Genomic DNA, 25055 nt, shown 5'->3' on the forward strand with positions numbered 1-25055 from the left:
AAGCGGCAGGGAGGGAAAGTGGCGAGTGTCAGAAGAGCCGTGGAGGAGGCGCCGGAGCGCCGCGGATGCTACAGTCGGAGTGGGGGTAGGGGCTCAGAACGAAAGTGTGGAAAAATGCATGCCGTTCGATCGTTCGCCAGAGGCAGCCCTCGGAAGTCACATTAAGGGGTGTGAATAGCGCGCGCCAAGATATTGGTTCTGGTCAAGGGACATTCCTCTGGCCGTATTACAACTGTGTCCCGCTCTCAGGAATCCTCCTTCGACGACATTTTCTTTTTTTCTTCTCTCTCTCTCTCTCTCTCTCTCTCTCTCTCTCTCTCTCACCGTCTTCTCCCCAAACTTTTCCCCTTCCGTCTCTCACCGTTTTATTAACACTTTTTATTCTTCGAAGACGTCCCAAACTCGAAGCACGAATGATGGTGCCTAGTATCTGCAATTTAAATTGTTTCGAATTCTCTCCAATATACGTAAGTTAAGAGTTTTGCTTCCTGTATCACTAGCGCCGCTTAGATGGTGAAGTGCGCGTGACTAGTTATTACGAAACGGACAATGAATTCTAATTCAAAACTTTTTTATTCTCCAAACGTTACAAATATATTTATTTACCGATTCAGTTAAGACGGCTTCTACGCCGTACGGTAAGGGCTACCGATTTACACGTCCTTTAGTGCAAAACAGACAAGCGCGCCCAGTTTATGTGAGTAGCAGCAATAGGTACTGAGCTGCGCTCCTGCTCATTTTTCCACCTTGCCTCCTTTCCCTTTGTTATACGGTTTCCTTTTGGCTCCGTATCTCACACGAGCACCGCCTGAGAGATGAAACCCAGAAGGCACATTTGTAATCACTTGCGTCAAGGTGTGGCCGACGGGAGGAGGCCCTTAATTGTTTCTACTGAGGATGAGAAACGGCGAACATTTTCCCCAGATGCTTCCGGAATAGAAAGCAGCGTTGGCTTTACGAGTTGCGGGAAATGAAATGAAAAGACGTCTGTATCTCACCGCCAATTCTCGGTTACGTGTCAGTGACTGTACGGTTTCGTATCGTTCGAAGGGAAATTCAATGATACTTTACTTCATAAACTGTCCTACAGCAGTTACCGAATGTCCTAAATGTGTGTGTTCATCAGTTGATTTATTGAAGAACTTGCCAAAGGGTTTGCAAGGGTTAGGACAATATCTTATATAATCAACACTCTAAATCCTTATATCGAGTATAGTTTCACAATGGCATTACGAGTACAGCAGCTTTGGCTCGATACACCTAACTATACACATTCATCGATAAATAGTCATCGATAAAGTGTGTCCCTTAAACATCTCTTTCTCTGAAGTCGATATTCCATCATTTATTGCGTCAAGTATCTTGTGTTGAGTCATTTTAACCTGATGGGAACATTTTTTATTTATGGATTCATTTACACATTCACCTGTTTTACCACATATGATAAGGAACTTAGATAATCTTAACAGTTAACAACTACAATGTACGCAGTAAATGAGCAGTACAAAACAATAATAATAAAAATAATAATAACAATAGCAACAGCTACAGTACCAATTACAACATGCTCAGTAGACCTTCAGTACAGTGTAAATAGGATTCCTGGTTTTACAGTGTACTTAATTTTTTGGTAATTCAAGACCATATAACAAATTTTATTTTATTTCTACGTTTTTGTCCCTATGTCAATAATTTTATTCAGTACTTCTTCGTCTTAATAAATGTCTGTATTCATTGCTTCCATATTTCTTCCTTCCTTGCCTTTTCCAATCCATGATCCCTCGTGGCAATCTCTCCTCTCACGTCCTCTTCGTATTTTCTTCGTAAGTCCATGCTATATCCGTTGGGTTTATTATACAGAGTCAGTAATCGAATCTGTGTCATCCATTTTCTTCCTGATGGTTTCATATCTGACCAACGACCACCTGGATATCCCTGCAGACTCTCTCCTTCCAGTTATATCAATGTTTTTACTGACTGTAATTAGGTCAGCCTACTTCTGACCCATATGTCATAACGCTTCGAGTAATTTTTTGAAGCTTTATCTTTGTCTCCTTTCTAATCTGGTGATCTGATAAAATACCATTTAACGTACCGTTAACAAAGTTTCATGCATTTATTCTCGAATTAATTCCTTAATTTGGTTTCCCTTCTTTTGTCACTTTTACTAACAGATGTTTATACTCTTCAGTATATGTAACCATCCCCATCCGTACTTCCAGTGCAAATATTGACTATCTTGATTTCTTCCTCTCATTACCGTGTATTTTGTTTTATTCATTTTGACCCCAAGTCCCAACATGATATATCTGTATTAATTTCCTCGTGATATACTAGAAATATAAAGAAGTGTAATTTATGAGGATTTTCATGTTCTTTCACAGTTCTACCAATTATCCATATGTCTTTATACATTTTATATACAGGGTGAGGACAAAGTCTTACACTGTTTATTAAAATTTATAACAGAGTAATCGTTTGGAGAGCGGGGGTGGCCATGATTTTGGACCATTCCTTCCAATCCACCGATTCGGACATTACTCCCCTCCCAGACTTTTTTTTCTGGGGCTATATCAAGGTCAGAGGCTTGAATAGAAGCTGCTGTGGTTACTGTGACAGAACACATGATACGAAACACCTGGCGGGAACTGGAATAATGCCTGGACATTCTCCGAGCTACCAAGGGAGCGCACGTTTAGGTTTATTAACGTAAGTGGTCTTAAAAAACCTAGTAACACTAACCTACGTAAAGGCATCAAATGTAAATTATTATGTCAAACGGTTATTCTGTAATAAATGTTTATAATCAGGTCAAGACTTTGCGCTCACCCTGTATTTTCTTTTTGCCCGAAGATGGACCAAGTGTTGTTGTATTCTCAAATGCAATTAAAATTGAAACAAGTGAAGGAAGAACATCAGTAAAGAATAGGAGAATGTATTCAAGATTTCTTTTTGCAGCAGATAACTTCGACGTGATTTATATTTGGCTGTATGGTCTTTTGACTGGATTTATAACAATACGACAGTTAGTTGGACACTTAAATTTAAGTGCCATTATTGCAATATTGTTACTACAACACAGAAGAATAAACAGACTGTTTATTAATCATTTTCTTTAGTACTCTAGAAACAACGCTTAGCTACCCTAGCTACACAAACAATTTATATGGATCTGGTGTTATGCTGTGGGGAACAGCCGAAGGCCACAACAAAGAATCACTGTTTAGAGATATCATTCCTCCGTAAGTACTAAGATATGAATTCGCAAGTGCAGATGTAAATGTATACGTTACACACAATCAGAAAGAGTGTTGACGTTATTGCTTTGGTTAGTGACAAGAAATTATGAGTTTTATATATTTATGCAATTAAACAGCCTAGATTTGTTAACGCCTTTTTATTAGGTGTTACGGTCTCCTTCACTTGGTAATGGGAATAGCTACCACAGATTTACAACGATGAAAGAGATACGATAGTATGGCTAAAATAGAGAAGTTGGAGAAACAGCTAGAGTTACGCGTAGGTGCAGCGAAGATGTTGGAAGTATCAGTCCAGTATTGCAGTTATGGAATGACGATAGCTTATTTGTTATGTGAGGATGGATACTAATGAGGCCAGTGACTAAGAACAGAGTGTGAATACCTTGTCGCCTGTCCGGTCGAATACACCGTCTCTGAGCAGAAGAATGACTGATGACATCTAAAAAATGAGTTTTACATAGTCTTACCCATGAATTCATGGTTAGCTGGAGTTTTCAATAGTCGTGTCGTGTTGGACTACATCATTGCAATAAATTTTGGTAGGACTAAAGACTAAACTAGTTTTTCATTTATTTTCGTTGCAAATATTCTGAAGTTTTGAAATTCATGTAACAACAGAGAGATTTCCTGCATGCCATCGCAGTTAATTCTTCCCGAATTAAATTCTCATCCAAGACTACACTGAGATCTGTCATTCTTATCTAATACGGTAAATGGGCACCGACATGAAAACCTACACAGATCAACCTGCTGTGTGATATGGGGATAGAATGTGTCCACATGATGTTAAGTTTAAGAATCACGTTATGTATCCAGTTTGAGGCTGAGCTAGAGTCGTCATTCATACGTACCGCAGCGACAGTAATGTTTAAGCGTTCGTGCCTAACACAACTAGATGTTACCAGTGATAATTACAAGAATGTGCACAGATGAAATACAATTGACATATAGCGAGAAAAGCAGCAACTCATTAGCTGAGCCATTGGTGGGGGCTCCTATCGCCTGCTTGTCGGTAATGAGGAAAAGGAGAGATGTGATCTGACTCTTATATAAACCGAACGATCAGTACGTAATGAGGCATTGACATTGAAACTAGTTGTGGAAGTTTATTTCCTCAAGCATTAAAGAAAATTATTTGAATGGCGTCTTACGCGTAATCCATCATTGCCATGAAACAGAACTGTATCTCATATGCCAAAACAAATCGGTCAAACAAACGAACCAAAAATGTGCGCACTCAGATTCTCGTGGAAATAATGTTGCCAATGAAATTACAACAACAACCCTGCATCGTCTTAGGCAGGAGAGCCAATAGCAGACAGTAAAAAAACTCGCTTTTTAAGGTCAGATGTATTGGCCCAGGTTAGTTACGTACACTGGTTTCCAAAATTAAAGTATCCAACGGAGATTTTGAAACGTTGTGTTTATTTTGTCACAAAACTGTATAAACAGGTGTCAGAAAGTAGAAAAAGTGTAAAAATTACGGAACGTAAACAACTGCAACATGCATAACCGTGGACAACTGACAATGACAGGACATGCTGTGAATGATGTCATTAATCTCATGTTGAGGCAATATCGCCCATCTTCTTGCAGAGCTGCTCGCAAGTCTTGGGGCTTGGTTGGCGGATGCCGACGTGATGCAACCCGACTCCGCAGTGCATTCCAGACACGCTCTATGGGATTCACATCGGAAGAGGGACCAGCCCACGCCAGGTATCCAGTATTTTCCTTTCCAAGAAGACGTGAACCACTCGTGCTCTCCGAGAGGTCGGACATTATTGTCCATAAATACGAAGTTTGGACCCAAAGCACCTCGGAACAACCGCCCATGGATCGCAAGATCTCGTCACGATACCTGACAGCAGTTAAACTTTACCGTTCCACCTCTACAGTTTTCATGAAGAGCTGTTCGATTGGTCAGCATAATCCCTTGCCCACACAGTTAGGGATCCTTCTCGATATCGGTCCTTTTCCGCAATGTTTCGGTCCCTAAATAGTGTACCACGTTCCCTCCATAGGCGGATCCCTCGAGAATTACTCTCCAAGCCAAATCGGGATTGACCTGTGAGAAGAACATTACCCTACTGTTAAACCATCCGGGTGGCATGTTGATGACTGAAATCTAGACGTTTCCTTCTGTGAAAACGCGTGAGAGGTAACAACAAGTCTCCGAAGAGGAAAGCCTTTGCTGAAGCCTTCTCTATACCGTTTGCCTCGATACAACACGTCCAGCCGCTCCTGCGAGGCCAGATGCCTGTTTCAGTGTAGTACTAAGGCGGTACCGTGGTGCCCTTGCAGCCAAATAACGGTCCTCTTTCTGAGGTCATACGTTCTCAGCCCTGCCCTGGTATTTGGGATGCAGTTTCGGTCTCTACAAACTGTCATCACATCCGAGAAACAACAGAATGGTTCGCATTAAGCCATCGAGCCACATCAGTTTCTGACTGTCCTGCTTCCATTCTTCCTATCGCTCTCCAGCGTAGAGACTGTGGTAGGCGTGTTCTCTGTGCCATACTGCACCCTCTGCGGTCGTGCACACCTCAATTGTGGATGTGGAGTCCCACCCAACAAATACTACCTCGTTTGATGGTTGCCCTGACGTCATCACTGGCGTGGTTGTCTGTCGACCGGAATGCCCTCTTCCATGCAGAACACGATCGCACGGACGTCATTTGACAGTTGGTATGATGATATTGTGACAGAGACACAGGACGGTGAATAGCGTTTTATTGCTTTGATTTTGGAAAGTAGTGCAGGTTACATTTAACCTTAATACACTTCGAAAAACAGTCATATTGGTATATTAGTTTTGCTTCACTGTGTTAAATAAACGATATGTGTGTGTGCGACAACAATCACAGTGCTTAAGCTTTTTCATGTCATGACGTTAATTTATTAGTGACGCGATTAGAGCGACCACTGCTCGTCATCAGGAATTGACGGACACAAATCCCATATACATTATTTGTACTACTATTTGTCGTTGCCGTAGTCAAGCACCTGTCGTCTTTTACGTAGCACATTTTTCCGCTGTTTCCTACTAGATGTATTGAAACGTTACAGGTTTACGCTTCATTTAACTGACTGATTAATTTCTACATGTTTAATAATTCGTTTTACGCCGACAACGTCCTTTCAATGTTTCGTCTAGCTAATTAACCTCTGGATTCAAGAATGCCTCCGTGTATATTTTTTCTTCTGTTGGTGTCACACCTCCTCTCTCATCCTTTGGTCCCGTGATGTATGTGGATGGATAAACGTAATTATGCATGGAATATATAATAATCTGGGTTAGTCAAAGGTGGTAGCAGTAGGGTAGTTTGCACCAACATACCAACGTGAGCAGATTCGGCAGAGAGTTCGTGATTCCAAAGATAGTGGGGAGGAGCAGACCAGAGTTTGTGAGGTTGGCTCTCACTGAGGTCCCACCCCCATCACCACGTTTTTTTAATGGTTGGCGGTTGGTCCTGGAACATGCCATGTTAGGACACTCTGGGGCTGCCAATTGAACGAGACGGACGCAGGGGTGCGGCGCTCTTCATTGATGGTGAGGAAAGTTATTCATAACGTAGGTATTTTGGGGTAACATTGATTATGAAGCATGTTCGGGTGTGAATTAATACCGGGAAATGTTCAGCGATATTTTATTTGTAGAAATTTTTCAGATTAATGTGTTTCAACTAGCGGACTTAGGTGCGAGGTGATTGATGGCATGAACCAACGGTTCTTGTTCTTAGGTCAATAGCGGATAGGTTTGTTAATGTTTCATTTGTTGCATAGCTTCGTTCTGGATATAAGCAATATAAATTTTTCTTGATTCAACGGTCTATTTTACTCGTTTCTTTGTTGTCGAACTTGGCCACGTCTTGCCAGCATTCATTACGGTAGTCACTGGATTTGCCATTCGTTAATCATAGTATGAATAATGTTAAGTCAGGAAGCCTGGGCTGGTTTGCTTACGTTGCATTGCATTTGCATAATAAGCGGTTTCAGCATTAACTTACCTGCATGGTACTGCATGTGTTGTAACACTAGTAATGTTTGAGAGAGTGAAAGGTAATATCCTTCCCTCCTCCGCGCGTTAAATAGGTGTGACAATAACTAAATGGTGTTGAGACCACCATTCAGTAACATTCATTTTCACCCATTTTAATCGTTAGTAGATATAACTGGCGACGAAGTTTTGTCTGTTTTTCCAGTATGACGAGATGCAAGAGACAGTGAGTCCTTCATGAAGGTTTTGTCACTGAGAGTGGTAGTTTTCTTAAACATAATAGATTTCTTGTATGTTTTGTCACAGAGAGTAATAGTTTTCTTAAATGTTTTGTCAAGAGAGTAATAGTTTTCTTAAATATTATCGAAATAGAATGATAATTGAAATTCCCTCTTAGCGTTATTTAGTATCCTCATCCATACCACTGAGATAATAACTGTATTCTATGAATTTTCAATCCAGGCATATCCGTTGTACGCATTATGCACTTCATGCGACTAACTGAATTCATAGTATCAGAAAAAGAAAGTCTTACCGTCACTAATGTGCACGTATTGTTCCATGGCCATTCACCGATGTTACTTTATCCGTTGCATAACGCATATCTCAATTTATCGGGCCTAATTGAAAGAATTAGACACATAGCGGTAGAAATGGGAACCATGGAGCACTGTGTCCGCTTATATTAAAGGGAGATACTTCTTACATGAAAATTAATCAGCTTAACAAACAAGGGATAGACATTCAGTATGTATGTTCCTAATGCTCCATTAAAACGTTATGAAAATACTCTGTGGCATGCGAAAAAGAGATTGAAGCATTGCAAACAAAGTGCTGCAGGAAGGAAGGTAGGTGCTCCACCACCACATCAACAAACAGACGCACAGTCACTAAGACACAAGAATTCCATCACCACAAACATTTGCATGGATGCTTGTCTTTTTAGATATAAATCATATATGTTGTCTACTTCTGTTTATGGAAACATCTGCTCCGATCCTAATGAAGAACTTGGTAACTCATTAAAGAAGCGATAATCTCGTAAACAGTATAAGTAGAAAACTAATGATTGGTTACTTATACTGTAACCTCTCCACTATATTTGTTTCAGTATTAAACTTAACCCAAACGTACTCCCACTCTGTAAAAGTTTACGTATTACCAAAACTATGTGCCCGTGAACAATTATCCAGCTTAAACTCGTTTGCAAACCTTTGACTAAACAGAACCTAATTTCAACTTTACTAACTAATCTGAATGAAACTTGTCTTTGTATTAAATGTGCAACTGAAGAGCAACACTAATATGACTCTAAGCGAAACTTCCAGTTACTTAGCTTCTTGAAAACATTGTGGCAGATTTCTCGGAAGCACAACAGCCAACAGCTGGCAGGGAGCGACAAAGCTACAATTCTATTTCTAAATACATACTAAAACTTTCGCATGTGGTGCTGTATATCTCTGTTTCTAAATACATATTCAAACTGTCGCGTGTGGTAATGCCAATAATAAACAGTGGTGTGGGAAGAGTAGCTATTCCCATGAAACAATATCCCAAGACAATGATTTTAGAATGAAGTATGTATTCAAGAAAACAGAGAAAAGCTTCTCATGATATTCACACATAACACTGGTCCTAACAATACTATGCTTAATAAAGTCGACAACGGTTTAAAGAGGGTTCAACGTTAACAGAGAATGTCTATAAAAATCAAACAGTTTAATTAGTTAATGTATTAATGCCTGAATCAGGGAAGTGGGATGGTCTTCCGCAGAGCCCTGAGGAAGATAACTAGCTGACAATAATCACTCCTAGCTGTGCAGTCTTAACTCAAACTTCTTCTCTTCAAAAATAATAATATCATACAAAATTTATTTTCATTTGGCCTTCAAATATATACATCTTATTCGTCCTTGCTGTCCTTTACAATAAATCTTTCCTCATCTAACAGACTGCATCACAAGTCAACACAGCGCTACAGAATAAGCCCATTACCTACCACATTTCCACTAACAATGTATCTGAGTGCGCAGAGGCCAAAACTGTGCCATGACTAGACCGAAGATTGTTAAAAAGCAACACACTTTGCTCTCTCTCTGATATGCGCATCGATAACATACAGTAGAACTTGGTCTCAGGGTCATTCCATACAGGAATGGGACGAGGAAAAAATTCTAAACATTATGGATAGCGATATACAAAACATGTTGAAAATACAAAGAGCAAAACAGCTTTACAAGAATTTGAGTTAAAGAGCTGTAGGTAAAAATATTTACAAATTCAAGAACATTTGAGTGATTAATCAATGGAATTCGCCATTCATAAGTTAGCAGTTTTTTCATGATCAATATGTTATATCCTAGCCAGTAATGCCACCCGAGCCCGCTGCCAAAAGGTTGGCAGCATCAAAGTCCGGACGCCGTCCGCATAAGCAGCGCCAGCGAGACAGCAAATCGCCGCAAGTCTGCGCGCGCCACCGCTGGCTTCTGGGTTCTTAAGCGCTGGAGTCGCGAGCGCTAGGACAGTTCTGGATTCGCCGCTCAGTTGTATACTCGCCACCGAATTGTGTACTTGCTAGTCAGTTGTGTGTTCATCGCAGCAGAGTTGTTGTTTGTCGTCAGCCGACGCTGACCTAGCCGCTCCGACTCGAACTAGACAGATTTCTGTAGACACGGAGTTCACCACTGTGTTTCTGTATCTTCGTTAATAAAGATAAGTACCGACTTTTATTTAATCAGTGTGTTTGGGTTTTCATCTTTCTGTTCACTGTTCCAGCGGACCGGTCGGCCCGCTATTAAGAGTGTGGCGGTGACTTCGTAAGCCGTTTCTACAGCGAATTGTTTGTCGCTACGAACGCCGCCACAAAACAATATGAGGACGTTCTGCACTGGGCTGTTTGGAATGTTTATGTGTCACATTTTCTACTGAAGTGGAACTGGTGATTTACATTGTCTTTTTTTGTAGCACACAAGATGTAGGATAGCGTGTCTGTATAACACAAGGCCTACATTTCTGAAGCACAGTTACTTATGTCGGACTCGCGGTTCTGGTGCTGCAGTCTGGAACCGCGAGACCGCTACGGTCGCAGGTTCGAATCCTGCCTCGGGCATGGGTGTGTGTGATGTCCTTAGGTTAGTTAGGTTTAACTAGTTCTAAGTTCTAGGGGACTAATGACCTCAGCAGTTGAGTCCCATAGTGCTCAGAGCTATTTGAACTTATGTCGGAAGTAATTTGCACAATGAAAGTAGGTTGAAGTGTTTCCTTGTCATAAACGACAAAACTTTTTTTAGCTCGTTGCACTAATGTCACTGTTGTGGGAAGTTATGTGGAAGCAGACTCAGCGAGGCCAATCACAGTTCTCAGCTGACAGCCCCACATACGCACAAACAATAAAATGTCGTAGTATCTGCTTGAAGCAGACTAGATTCGTTGAGAAATCCTAAGCCATCTTATACTATCAAAGAGTTTCTTATGAAAGTCAGTAGCAGCTTCTATCGGTGAAATATGCCAACATTTGGCAGAATGTTTCAGTATATAATAAGTAGACATATTTCATCTGACCTGGCAAGTCTGAGTCATCTGTGGTGAATGGTCAATCAGTTACAATTTGTTACATTTACGATAGTCACTTACCCATAAAGAGACAGGAGTAATAAGATTTTATTTCTGTCTATAAAAAGTTATAAAAATGACATCGTGATTTTACAATAATGAATTATAGAAACTTTAGACAAGTAAATCATATGAAACATTTTACAGTAGACGGCATTAAGAAATACTTATTATACGTACAGAATGACCTATAGAAGATCCCAAATCTATTCAAATAACAATATGAGGACGGACATAAGTGAAATACACAAAAGAATAGAGAGTAATGTAGAAAGAGACACATATGGATAGTGATCACACACAAGAAATAAACACATAAGGATAGTTATCATACACAAAACGAATGTATAATTAGGAAAAACATGGATTGGGAAGTAATCAAGCTTCATATCAAAGAATACTTTATGCAGTCGGTCAAACCTCTGTCTATGATTACACGTAACGTGATCAGTAATGAGCCTGCTATCTAGCTACATTTCATCCTTTAGTTCGTCCACCTTTAAAATTTTTTGCGTATAATTTCATCAGATATTCAACAAATATCACTGTTTACTGTGCCCTTTATTTCTTCCCATCGTGTGTTTCATTCATCTTAATAAATTCATATTATTTAACTCCATTGTCCTACCTACCATTTGTCATCTATACTCTTCCTAGCAATTTCTCATCTTTGCCCTATCTAATCATTTCCCATATTTGTCCTACCCAACCATTTCTCATATTAGCACTAGCTAATCATTTCATCTTATCTTCATCTTTGTAACCATTTCTTTGCTCTTTCTTATGTCTTTCTCTTTGTTTCCTGCTTACACACTTCCATGATTTGTTGCACATCTGAAATGACTTATGAGAGCTCCCTACGGTACTATACTTAACATAATTGTTATACCAATGGCGCCACATTATATAGTAACAATGTATACATAGAATATGGACTAGAAAGAAACTCAGTGTATGACATAAGTGTATAAGGCAAATACAATATGAAAATTCCTTAATGTAAATCAATGCATGTTATTATGTAACATCATAGTAAATACAAGAAGACAGTCTGCAATGTCACACGTGTCAATAGAAAAATATGTATATAAAAGAACCTTATCATATGTCGTGGCAATAAGATTAAAGCTGAAAAGAAAAACATCTTCATTAATATTCCTTAGACTTCCTGCATATGTCTGTCTATGTCACACCTCGCGAGTGATGAATTTCATCTTCTCTTCTCAAGAATTTAAAATTTCTCAAACGCCTAGACTGTTCTGACATCGTTTCATACATATGTCAAGTTCATATGTCAGACAGAGGAAAGGAAATTACCTCCACAGAATTCAGTAGAAGCTAAATTTTGAGTGCATATAGCTATATACAAATCAGACAAAATGTCATTCAACAGTACAAACAAGAAAATAAATATTACAACAAAGACGAATCACAAAAAGTTCAGTGACGTATATACGCTAAAACAGTGTGGCGGAGTCAGTGCTGAGCCATATCTTCGCAAAATATTCTCCGTGCCCAAATGGCGACAGTAATATACTCGATTCCAATTATTGTAAAGTATAACTGTTACATGTAATGTTGCTCCCATAAAAGGTGATAGTACATGTTTAGTAAAAACGTTGAACAATTTGGATAAGACAATCACAAACGTCACATGAAAGAAATAACTGTGTTGTCTCAAGACACATTACCTCATTCACTATTGTCATCCAGCCATATCTTTGCAGAAACTTACCTTTTACGCATACAAACACGAAATGCATCCACATGGAACAAAAATTTACTATAACAAGAAACAGGTCCTATGCCCTAACCATGACTAACTCACTTTTTCTTTACATTAATCATCATAATCATTGCATCATCCCGTTACAGTGTGCATCATGATTCTTATAATTCTCATATCACGTATCTCAGCAACATGAATCTCTTATTCTATTACAACATTAACCATATTCGCTGTCTTCAGCTCAATATACACTTCAAATAACAATTTCCTGCTCTGTTTTGGTCAACTTATGTCCACATAAACAACACATCATAGCTGTAATCGTAGATATTATACTTCAGTAATCACATCACTATCTTACAATAGATGCTGAAGTGCTTCGTACATCAAAATACCTATCTCTACTCTTTCTAGACAACACAGTTACCATTGTAACAGCCTGTATATCTAATCAAAAGTGGTATAAATGTCATATATCTCTGTATTATCGTCACTGTGTATAGGCAAAAATATTTCTCAAGTGAACAACACTGAGCTGGTAACCTGTGTACCTTCTCAGAACTGTTTAAAAACTACTGTCAATGTTCATTTTATTAGAAATTATTTATTCTTAATCCTTTTCTAGATGAAGTTTCGGCGTTCTTAGCAGTTTGTTTAGTGTACGCGTCGTGACAGCAAATCACTCGATTTGTTGCACGATGAATTAAGTTTGATGCGCTACAATAGTTGCCTGATTCTTGTCAAAAGTGGCTTTCCGCGCGACGGGAGTCGCTCTGGTATACGGTGCATTAGCATTGTTTATGGCCAACTGTTGCTGTGCGCTGTAACGCAGGAAATATATTTTCGAATAAGTGACACGTAGTTCCATCATCTGGGTACAACTTAAGTATTTAGGATTGCACTATATATAGTTTGAAATGTGAATTAAGAAAAAGTCCCTTGCTTTTACATGTCCTAATAGTTTCCGCAACATTGTCGTGTAGAATTCCACGAATCCTGTAAGGTCCTTATATAAAAGCAATAATCTCTGACTAAGATGCTTTCCTTTACAAGATAAAGGATGCGATTTAACAAGAATTTTCTGTCCAAGCTGTAATCTTTGGTGTTTACTTATCCATGCTGCGATTTCTTTCTTCTTTCTGCTGGTTTTGGTGTCGCTTAGCACTACATCTACGACATCCTTATGATGTAATTTTGTTGAAGCTGGAAACGGTATTAACTCCCTGATGCGATCTGATAGTTGTTGACTATTGAGGACAACGATGTAGAATGGTGTGGTAACTCACTGAGCATCCCTTGAAACATGTGAATGTATTTGTCCCAAGCCTGTATTACGAAGGTACTCGGGTGAAATTTGCGATGCATTATCTGTCAAAAAACATAAACAATTTATTTCTTCTTCCTGTTTCAGGATTCAGTGTTGAAACGTTAATGTAACTGACTTACCCCCCAATTCCGTACCTACTTCGGCGTCACTGAAATTCAAACCAGCTTTATATCTGTTTAAAAAATCTACTTCTGATGTTATTTCAGTAGAGAAGAGCAGAACAAGCAAAAAACCGATCGAAAAATTATAGGTTCGAAGCTTCACGTCAACACTTTTTCCAGAAACCTCTCCTTGTATTTTAATCTTGCCTACACGTAAAGTCAGACAGTTTGCTGATGTCATACATTTGTGGAATGCCGTGTCACTGACCACAGAAATAGGGCTACCAAAGTCAAGAACAGCGCTAAGTGTAGTGTTGCCTGCTGAAATATTTATTATTGGATGTACTACAGAGATTTGTTTATCATCAATCTCTTACAGTAAAATGTTTCTAATCTCTTGAATATGCACAAAGGTGAAAGTTTCAATAGCGGCGTTGTTGATTACATCGTGGTTTTGGTGATCTAACTTCAGTCATTTCTATCCGTAGCGCTGGGCTTGCCCTTCCAGGATTTTGCCACTGTGAATTATGGTGTTGATTGCTGTGACTGTGATGGTTTTGATTGTGTAGGCTGCTATTTCCATAACAGCTACAACACCATGTATTTTGCGGATTTGATCTATGTGAATTGCGCCCAGTAGGAGGGGATGTTACTATCCGAATAAGGGTGCTCTCTGTGACTACCGTGATTGTTATGAAAAATATAATGTTACGCCTGTTCTCATCCGTACTTTTACTGATGGCTTACATTTAGCTAATAAGTAAAGCTCCGGAAATTTCTTCTATCATAATAATCGTTATTCAGCTGCGAGAACTGTGCGTCATACGAGCGATGCCGTTTACCCCGCCTGTAATAGTTTCTGTCGTTGTGTTTCTTTTGCGAGTTCCCATAGTTCTTGTTTTCACACGGTACACTCGCGTCTTGCGTGTCATAGTTTCTGTTGTATTATTATGTCTTTTCGTTAAACAGTTGTCACTGTTCAATTCCAGTTCCTGGAGTAATTTTTGAAATGCTTCTAAATCATTTCTACACCTGCCAGAAAAAATTACATGTCTCAAATGTGTAGGTAACTTTATTAAACAAATGTAAATTAACTCTGACGGACTGTATGGGTTTGATAAGTACTGATTTCTGCCTAATATATCTTCAAAGTATTTTGCTGGGCTCGCGAAGTGAGACTGTTCAAAGGTCCATAACATTATAATGCTATGTTTCACTCGATCTTGTGCGGCCTGCGATCTGTAAGCTTACAAAAATACACCATAAAAATCATTTACGCTTTGTCACTCTTTCATACTGCTGATTCATTTTCAAAAAAAAACTGCAGAGATTTGTGTTCAAGTGGCCAATTCGGGGTAAAGAGTGTAGGAATTGATCAGTCCTAGCTTGGGGTTGAATTTCGTTACTGTAACTCCCGAACTCTGAATTTACGTACTGCGAACCAGATTGTTCTGTGTCGTGCCACATCGGCATCCTTGTCGTATTTGGATGTACACGGTGAAATTCGTTCTTCTCGTCGTCGCGGTTAAGTTTCCTTTCATTACACTCGACCTTTTCGTTCATAGTGTTCCTGTAACGCTTATTTTCCTGATTCATGTGCTCTAGGTTGTCTTTGAAATTTATTAAAGATTGGTGTTCTGCTGTGTCTGAAAATTTTACTGGAATTGTCATTTGAATCTCTGTTAGAATCGTTGACAAATCTGCCATTTGCGTTGCCAGGTCATCAACTTCTTCTTTAATTATGCTTACCTGTACTTCTGTCCTTCAGAATTTAATATAAAAGTATCCGCTTGTTCGTTAGTTACTTTTATCGTTGTGTTAAGCTGTTCGTCCCACTCATTCATCTGTGTAACTATCGCACTCCGATCTACAGTGTCGATATTAGCTAACAATTCGTCCTTGTCATTACGCTGATGTGTTTTCATGTTTCGTGTTCTGTTTCATGGTCACGTATTCTAGTTGCAAAACTGATGATCATTGGTTGAATGTCATTTTCAATTTCTTCCCCAAGTGATTTCCTATTCTCATCTAGTGTTTCGTTCAGTGTTGTTCTATATAATTGTTGACTGAAGGCCGGCTTTCCAATAAAAAATGTGACCCTCAACTACGTACCCTCAGACTCACAGTTGAAATATTAAAAGGTTTGGCTGCTTTCGTCGTCTAGGGACTGGGATACGTAGTTCCACATTGCAAGCCAAATACTGCTCAGTCGACAGTATACAATATGAACATACACATGGATCGAATGGTCGAAGGGTCCTGTCACTCGGCAATTGCGAATTTAGAATGTAATATAGAAATTTATAAATGAAAGATTGTGTAAGTAGGCTGTTTAGGTTTTTATATTGGTAACACCACGTAGCGCTCTGTATGAAAATCACTGGCTGTGCTGTGTGCAGTCTGTGGCTGGTTGGCATTGTTGTAATACTCGCCATTGTAACGTTGGGCAGTTGGCTGTTAACAGCGCGTAGCATTGCACAGTTGGAGGTGAGCCGCCAGCAGTGGTGGATGTGGGGAGAGAAATTGCGGAGTTTTGAGAGCGAATGATCTGGACGTGTGTCCATCAGAGACAGTACATTTGTAACGCTGGATGTCATGAACTAATTTATATATTATGACTTTTGAACACTATTAAGGTAAATACATTGTTTGTTCTCTATCAAAATCTTTTATTTGCTAACTATGCCTATCAGTTGTTAGTGCCTTCAGTAGTTTGACTCTTTTATTGAGCTGGCAGTAGTGGCGCTCGCTGTATTGCAGTAGTTCGAGTAACGAAATTTTTGTGAAGTAAGTGATTTGTGAAAGGTATAGGTTAATGTTAGTCAGGGCCATTCTTTTGTGGGGATTATTGAAAGTCAGATTGCGCTGCGCTAAAAATATTATGTGTCAGTTTAGTGTTGATCAGAATAGGTAAAGAGCGAAATGTCTGAGTACTTTAGTTTTGCTCAGCTGTTTGAAAATCAAATAATGTAAGAGGTTTATCAGCATAGTAATTCATTAATTTTTCTAAGGGGGCGTTTCAATTGTAATGAAATAAAATCTGCTGATAGTATTTTTAACGACTTTAAATGAAAAGTATGATAGCAGAAGTACCTTTAAGAATGCTGTTTATTACTGCAAAACACTTATTGGTGTCGATGGTCCAGCAATTAAATAAAATATAAGAATAACAGAGAAACAATAGATTCCTACTTCACGTAATTAGTTATGAGCAGCAACATAGCTCGCGAGATATTCACTTCTAAACGCATACTACATCTTCACTGAAGAAGCCATGGAAATCCCACGTCGGCACTACAAACTATTTCTATCTCCCATGACCAAGCGCAAACTGATCAACACTCTCCGAGTATTTCCTGCAACCGTCCGTCGCGCTTTCCCGTCCAGCAATCCACAGTGTCCAGTTCGACCCGGTGCTCCTGCCCCACTTCCATCCAGTCTCTCCATTGACTTTGGTACTCACCTACCATAGTAACGAGCGCTGTGATTGGCTAGAACGCTCCCGCGATGTCTCCAAATCAACGCACATTCACAAACATATAGAGATACTTACGAATTACTGGACTTACATTTAATTAACTTGGAATTAACTAAATATTCCTACGGCTGGACCATAAACACGTTCTAACACACAGTATTAAAAATGGTTCAAATGGCTCTGAGCACTATGGGACTTAACATCTATGGTGATCAGTCCCCTAGAACGTAGAACTACTTAAACCTAAGGACATCACACATTATTAAATACATAAACAAATCAAATAAAAGTATATCAAAAGAACAGAAACAAAAGTAGGTCAGTAGCATAATGTCTCTGTGCTTTCTAAAACACAGTAAATATCTATCCAATTTCTTCATGAATAGTATATATCGGATTTAAACAAAGACATACGCGAATAAATGTATTTTTAATCATGCTGCTACCGGTTTTTCGTGTAACTGTGAAGTACTTATGGTCTGACACGATCCATAGTAATTGGCCACTTCCACCTCTAATAACCCATGTACTATTCAAGTTGCATGCCTGTAAGTCATACCAATATAGGTTTACACTAATCGCTTTCTAAAGACATGTCGGTCGACAAAATCGGATGAACCGTTCAGATTTTCGAAATTTGTTGCTGGGTGTTACTTGTATAATTTAGTCAGATACTTAACTTTAAACTGATGAAGATATTGAAAATCTGGTTACACCATCAGAATTGTCGTGCAAATAATGGTAATGTACATGTTTCTTTTTAAAGTATCATGATTCCCCTGGCTATTATTAATTTCTACATGAACTGTGAAATATCTGCCATTGTGGTTTCACAAAGGCCGCCATCTTCGGCAGTCCCGGCATACAAATCGCCTTCATCGACACAAAGCGCTGTCCTCGACACAGGATCAACATGGAATTCCCAGCCACGCGGACGGCCTGGACCACGCGCTGGGGCTGCACCTCTTGCTCCGGCTAATGTTCGGCACCACACGGCTACTGACGAGCCCCGGCTTGCTGAGCGGCCCGTGCGCCCACGCCAACACTGAACTTAGAGTATTTTCGGGGCGCCACAACTCCCCCGTTACCTCACAGTGTTGTGTTCGTTCAAAACATACCGTCGTAAAGCCAAATTCTGATGTGTCTGTTGCCAGTTGCTGTAAAGTTTCGCACAACTGTGGCGACTTTTGTAAGCTTTCGCTAGTTTCTGGCGACTTATCGACTTCAGAATGTTCATTACCTATCGTTTGTTCTGTTTCCTTATTGTTCTCTAAATCTGTTAATAATTGTGGATCCACGCAGTTTCTTGCAGTCTCACATCAACTATTCGTATTTGCTAACTGTTCAAGGTGTTTTATCTCATCCTGTACCGAATCGTTATTTTGCAACATCTCTGTTGTCTTGTGCAACGACGGATTATCACATCGTTTTTTGTGGTACTAAATATGATGAAACACTATTTCACAGAGAAACAAAATTGCTACCATGATCAAACAAACAAAATTGTACTATCGGCCAAGCAAATACTGAACAATAAAAGAAATCCATATAGAAGCTTTACTATTATGCCAACTGCTTACGCAATAAAGTAATCGATAAATGTCACACGACTCAACATTACACAAACTGAAAATTTTACATCCATTGTCTGAAAAAGAAGTGCAACATCAGTAAAAATTACGCAGTGGTTTTTCTGCTTTCAAGAAGTCCAACACTATCTGACTACGTATTACCAAAAGAAACTATGAACTAGCCGGCCAGAAAGGACGACATACGTAACCTTCCCACTATTTTCATTTCTGTATTAAATTTAGCGCAAATTTACCTCCCACTCTACAAAAGTCTACTTATTACCAAAACTATGTACCTGCAAACTAATATCCAAGTTAGACTCACATGCTAACCTTTGACTAAACAGATCCTAATTTGAACTGCACTGTAACTGACCTGAATGCAACTTGCCTGTACACTAAATGCGCAACTGTAGTAAAACAATAATCTGCCCCCAATCAAAATTTCCAGTTGCCTCGCATCTTAACAACACTGTTGCAGATTTCTTGAAAGCACACCAGGTCCACTGGACCTCAGTAAAATGTTATTGTAAATCATGTGCTCTAAGCTCATTAATATATACATTGGACTGTCTTATGTATATAGTACATTGTAAATAACTATGTAGTTACCTGTAGTGATTTATTTATTACAGCAGTGAGTTACACATGGGATTTATAAATTGTGCATAATATTATTGATAAACAATGTTTTGTATTTCTTTTCTCATATTTGAAGTGTATAATGCAACAGAATGTCCTGCTTGACTATAGTTATTAGAATGTGTGAAAAGCGGTGTATACAAATTTGGTTCATGTTACACCTCAATTCTATACCGAAAATGAGTTTTTATATACATTTTTTATTAATGTATAAATTCAACATGAGTCTGAACTTGAATGTATAAGGTAATATAATGTAATATAATATAATGGATTATTTGATTTTGACACGATATTTTGGCATAAGTTGTTTACAAAATTACTATCATAACAGATTTGTGCGAAAACGTATAAGAAAAATGAAACTGATGTTTAAATGGTTCAAATGGCTTTGAGCACTATGGAACTTAACATGTAAGGTCATCAATCCCGTAGAACTTAGAACTATTGAAACCTAACTAACCTAAGGACATCACACACATCGATGCCCGAGGCAGGATTCGAACCTGCGACCATAGCGGTTGCGCGGTTCCAGACTGAAGCGCCTAGAACCGCTCGGCCACCCCGGCCGGCGAAACTGATGTATATTAGAATCAAGTGAAAAACTGTAACTAATATTTCAGTCACCATTTGTATTGTCAGTGAGCACACTTTCTACAAATTAAAGCTATATGTTAATCACAGATCGTCCTCTTACAATCCTGGCAAGACGATTTTGTCTTTCTGTCCATTTTCCTTGAACATAGTGAACATCTCACCTTGCTGGTTAGAGGTTCTGGTCTTTCAGGTGCCACAATATCTATTTCCAATATTTCTTCTAGCTTTCTCTTCACATTCCTTCGTAGTGTAGTTACACTATGTGATCAAAAGCATCCGGACACCTTGCTGAAAATGTCTTACAAGTTCGTGGTGCCCTCCATATGTAATGCAGGAATTCAATATGGTGTTGGCCTACCCTTAGCCTTGATGACACCTTTCACTCTCTCAGACATACGTTCAATTAGGTGCTGGAAGATTTCTTGGAGAATGGCAGCCCATTATTCAAGGAGTGCTACACTGAGGAGAAGTTTCGATGTCTGTCCGTGAAGCCTGGCATGAAGTCGGCGTTCCAAAAGATCGCAAAGGTGTTGTGTAGGATTGAGGTCAGGACTCTGTGCAGGCCAGTCCATTACAAGGATATTATTGTCGTGTAACCATTGCGCCACACGCCATGCATTATGAAGAGGTGCTCGATCATGTTGAAAGATGCTATCGCCATCCCAGAATATTTCTTCAACAGTGGGAAGCAAGAAGGTCCTTAAAACATCAATATAGGCCTGTGCTGTGATAGTACTATGCGAAACAACAAGGGGTGCAGGCCCCTGCAATGAAAAATGGGACCACGGCATAAAAACATTACCTCCCAATTTTACTGTTGGGATTACACACGCTGGCAGATGACGTTCACTGGGCATTCGCCATACCCACGCCCTGCCATCGGATCGCCACATTGTGTACCGTGATACCTCTCTCGACACAACGTTTTGCCACTGTTCAATCGTCCGATGTTTACGCTCCTTACACTAACCGAGGCGTCGTTAGGCACTTAACAGCGTGATATGTGGCTTATAAGCAGCCGCTAGACCATGAACAAATTTTTTCACCCCTCGCCTAACTGTTATAGTATCTGCAGTGGATTCTCATGCTTTTTTGAATTCCTGTGTGATGGTCTGGATACGACCTTCTGCAACCGTCGACGGTCTCTGTCAGTCAACAGACGAGGTCGGCCTGTAGGCTTTCGTGCTGTACGTGTCCCTTCACGTTTCCACTTCACTATTACATAGGAAACAGTGGATCTAGGGATGTTTAGGAGTGTGGAAATCTCGCTTACGTACGTATGACACAAGTGACACTGTAAGTAGGTTGTTGAGGTTTTTACATTGGTAATGCCACGTAGCGCTCTGTATGAAAATCACTGGCTGTGTTGTGTGCAGTCAGTGGCTGGTTGGCATTGTTGTAATACTCGCCATTGTAGCGTTGGGCAGTTGGAGGTGAGCCGCCAGCAGTAGTGGATGTGGGGAGTGAGATGGCGAAGTTTTGAGAGCGGTTGATGTGGACAGAGACAGTAAATTTGTAAGACTGGATGTCATGAACTGATTTATATTTTATGACTTTCGAATATTATTAAGGTAAATACATTGTTTGTTCTCTATCAAAATCTTTCATTTGCTAGCTACGCCCATCAGTAGTTAGTGCCTTCAGTAGTTAGAATCTTTTATTTAGCTGGCAGTATTTGCGCTCGCTGTATTGCAGTAGTTCGAGTAATGAAGATTTTTGTGAGGTAAGTGATTCATGAAAGGTATAGTTTGTTGTTAGTCAGGGCCATTCTTTTGTAGGGATTTTTGAAAGTCAGATTGCGTTTCGCTAAGAATATTGTGTGCCACTTTAGTGAATGTGTGAGTACGTTTGAAAATCAAATAATGTAATGGGTTTATTAGCACAGTCAATTATAAGTTTTTCTAAGGGGACGTTTCAACGCACAATCACCTGATCACTTCAGTGCTGGAAAGGGTAAACCGAACCACGAAGTTTATCCTGCTTTGATCCAAAATGCCAGAGAAAATCCTCATAGGCCGTGAGCACCTTTTATTTTATTGTATGGAATTATTATTTCAGGTTTTCTTGTTGTTTTGTCGATGTCGTTTGAGTAGTGCATTTTAGACAGCAAGAGTATAACTTTATTCTTCTTTGGGACATATGACAGAGGCGTCTTATTAACATCAAAGGTAAGTTGTAGATTTCCAACATTTTGAGAAAGTAGAAACGAATGTGGTATTTCAGATTTATTTTTTCTTACAATTCCCATCCTTAGGAAAGCAAAGTTTTCAGTCACTGTCTGATAAGGAGGAACTGACGAAAACCACTTGTCGACAGTCTGGCTCCCATTAGCTCCATGAATGGGTTCTGATAACTTTCTCACATGATAAGGTGGGACAGCTTCATTTTTTTCCGTTACTACGTTTCAAATGTATAGAATAGTGTTTAGCATGTTATACGTCTTGGAATCATTCAGCATCAAAATCTTAGTTCCATATTTGTCCGTCTTTGAAGACAAGTATATTCTGTATGGGCGTCTGCCGCGGAAGCCCATTAGTTGCTCGTCTATTGTACAGTATTCTAAAGGGGTGTAAAGGGATTTGCAGTTATCAATAAATTTAGTCCAGATGTACCGAATGAGTGTAAATTTGCCATCTCCTTTTCTTCGCCTGTGGCTGCTTTGTAATCATATCTTAGACAACTAGCAGAAAACTGTAATCACCTTTGTGACCTTGTAGTTCGAAACATGGAACAAATGTCTTCTAAATTTGTCGAGCAGCCTTGTTTATGCCGCAGAGATATAACAATCCAGTGGCAGGTCTTAGCTCTACAATATTTGTAGTGTTATAGTAACTTTCTGGGTTTCAGATTGAAGAATGTTTTTGCTAGTAATTTCGTCGTTCGTATAAGTGACAACCAGCATTTCATCTGTCACAAATAATTGCCATGCTTCAACTGGACCAGAAATACACCCTGCTTGACCCATTACATCTGCGAAGTGAGTAGCTAAATGTCTGGATTTAGTTTTTCCTCTCCTAGATGCTATTCGTGAAGACCATTTATAGCCATTCTTACCCAGGAGGATGCTTCAGTTCGAAGAACTACCATGACTATCATTATCGTTTTCTCCACTCTCTTCCATACCAGATGGTTGCTGTATTTCGACAAAATCAGTATCTTTATCAGAATCTAGGCCTCCAAACAATCGTCTTCCTGGTCCAATTCGTCCATAAGTGCATATCGTCATCTGTTATGAGTCATTTACTCATTGTCACTGAAAAATACAATAAAATAATATGGGGTTACATAGAAAGAAAACAGTTATAAGTTACACGCAATACATATTTCAATATTTTACACTTACCAAATTATTATTTTCAATTTGCGTAAACGAGTTACACGGAATGCACACTGGGATAATCAAGACCTGAAGGACGTTCAACTATCTTTACAGCTTGACACTACAGCAACAACAATGCAAATGTTTGATTTAACATGGCATACGTGTAGGCAGTATTGCCAACCTAATATACACAAAATTTCAATAAATTGTAGCCAACACATTCTTTGTAATACGCAATAAAAATTATGCTGCGGTCCCTAGGACTCCAGTGTGCGGTGTGAGGTTTAAAGAGAGTACAATGTTAACACAGAATGTCTATAAAAATCAAACAGCTTAATCAGTTAATATGTTAATGCATGATTCAGTTCTGAGCAAGTTAACTTGTTGACATAATCATTACTAGCTGCGCAGTGCTGCAGTCTTACCTGAGACTTCTTCCCTCCAAAAATAATAGCGTTAACCAAAATTATTTCCTTTTCGCCTTTAAATATATGCGTCATATTGATCCTTTCTGTTCTTTACAATAAATCTTTATTCATCTAACAGATGCCATCACACGCCAACACAGCACTACTGAATACGTCCATCACCTGACCCACTTCAACGAAGGATGTATTGGACTGCCCAGACAAAGACTATGCCACGATAGTACCAAAGATTGTTTAACAACAACACAACTTGCTCTCTCTTTGATATGCACATCGAGAACAAGCCGAAACAAAAATGATATCTTCACCTTACAATATGTCTTGACGCTTGTGATGAACGCTAGTTGTCTAAGCGCTCCGCTAATAGGTTAATGTCCTTAAACACTGTAATGAGTTGCGGTACGTATATAGGATGGTCAGAAACAGTCTTACAAGCTTGTAAGACTGTTGGGAGGTACGTTGTACAGCGAAGTAACAGTTAAGAAACAAAATCGATACACTGAGCCATTTCCGAGTTAATTAGCACTCAAATTTAGCCAACCAGAACGCCACGCGCGCAGAGTCGAGCAGTCCGCCATACACAATATTATTGTCAATGCGTGTCGCAGCGTAGATGATAGTGCACGATATTGCTCCGGTTTTTGCTCAGGTCCGATACCTACTACTGACACACGTCCAATTTTTTATCGCTCTCTTGTTCCGTTTTAAGAAACCAAACGAAAACCACGTCTGGCGACACCCTCTCTGGTGGGACACATGAATTTGACCGCGCATTGGCCTGATTGGCTAATTTCATTGCTACATAATCTACACTCAACACCCTCACAAGCAAACTCACGCTACTTCTGACCACTCTGTATATATCCTCAACAAATTAATATTTTCTAAAGTAACAGTCAAGTTCGAAACCTTAGTGTCTCGTTTTTACCTTGATGTTTCTTGATTTATCTCTGAAGCAATCAAACCAGTCCAAAGACGAAAATCGTTCTGA

The 25055-nt window shown here is 39.4% G+C and overlaps 1 protein-coding gene across 1 annotated transcript in view; it reads left to right on the forward strand.

Annotated features, from left to right (window-relative positions):
* Positions 1-25055, forward strand: part of LOC126413148 (trypsin alpha-3-like) — a 158253-nt gene that overhangs the window by 65871 nt on the left and 67327 nt on the right. The window lies entirely within an intron of this gene.

The sequence above is a fragment of the Schistocerca serialis genome, chromosome 7 (assembly GCF_023864345.2).
Source record: "Schistocerca serialis cubense isolate TAMUIC-IGC-003099 chromosome 7, iqSchSeri2.2, whole genome shotgun sequence".
In the NCBI taxonomy this organism is placed as follows: domain Eukaryota; kingdom Metazoa; phylum Arthropoda; class Insecta; order Orthoptera; family Acrididae; genus Schistocerca; species Schistocerca serialis.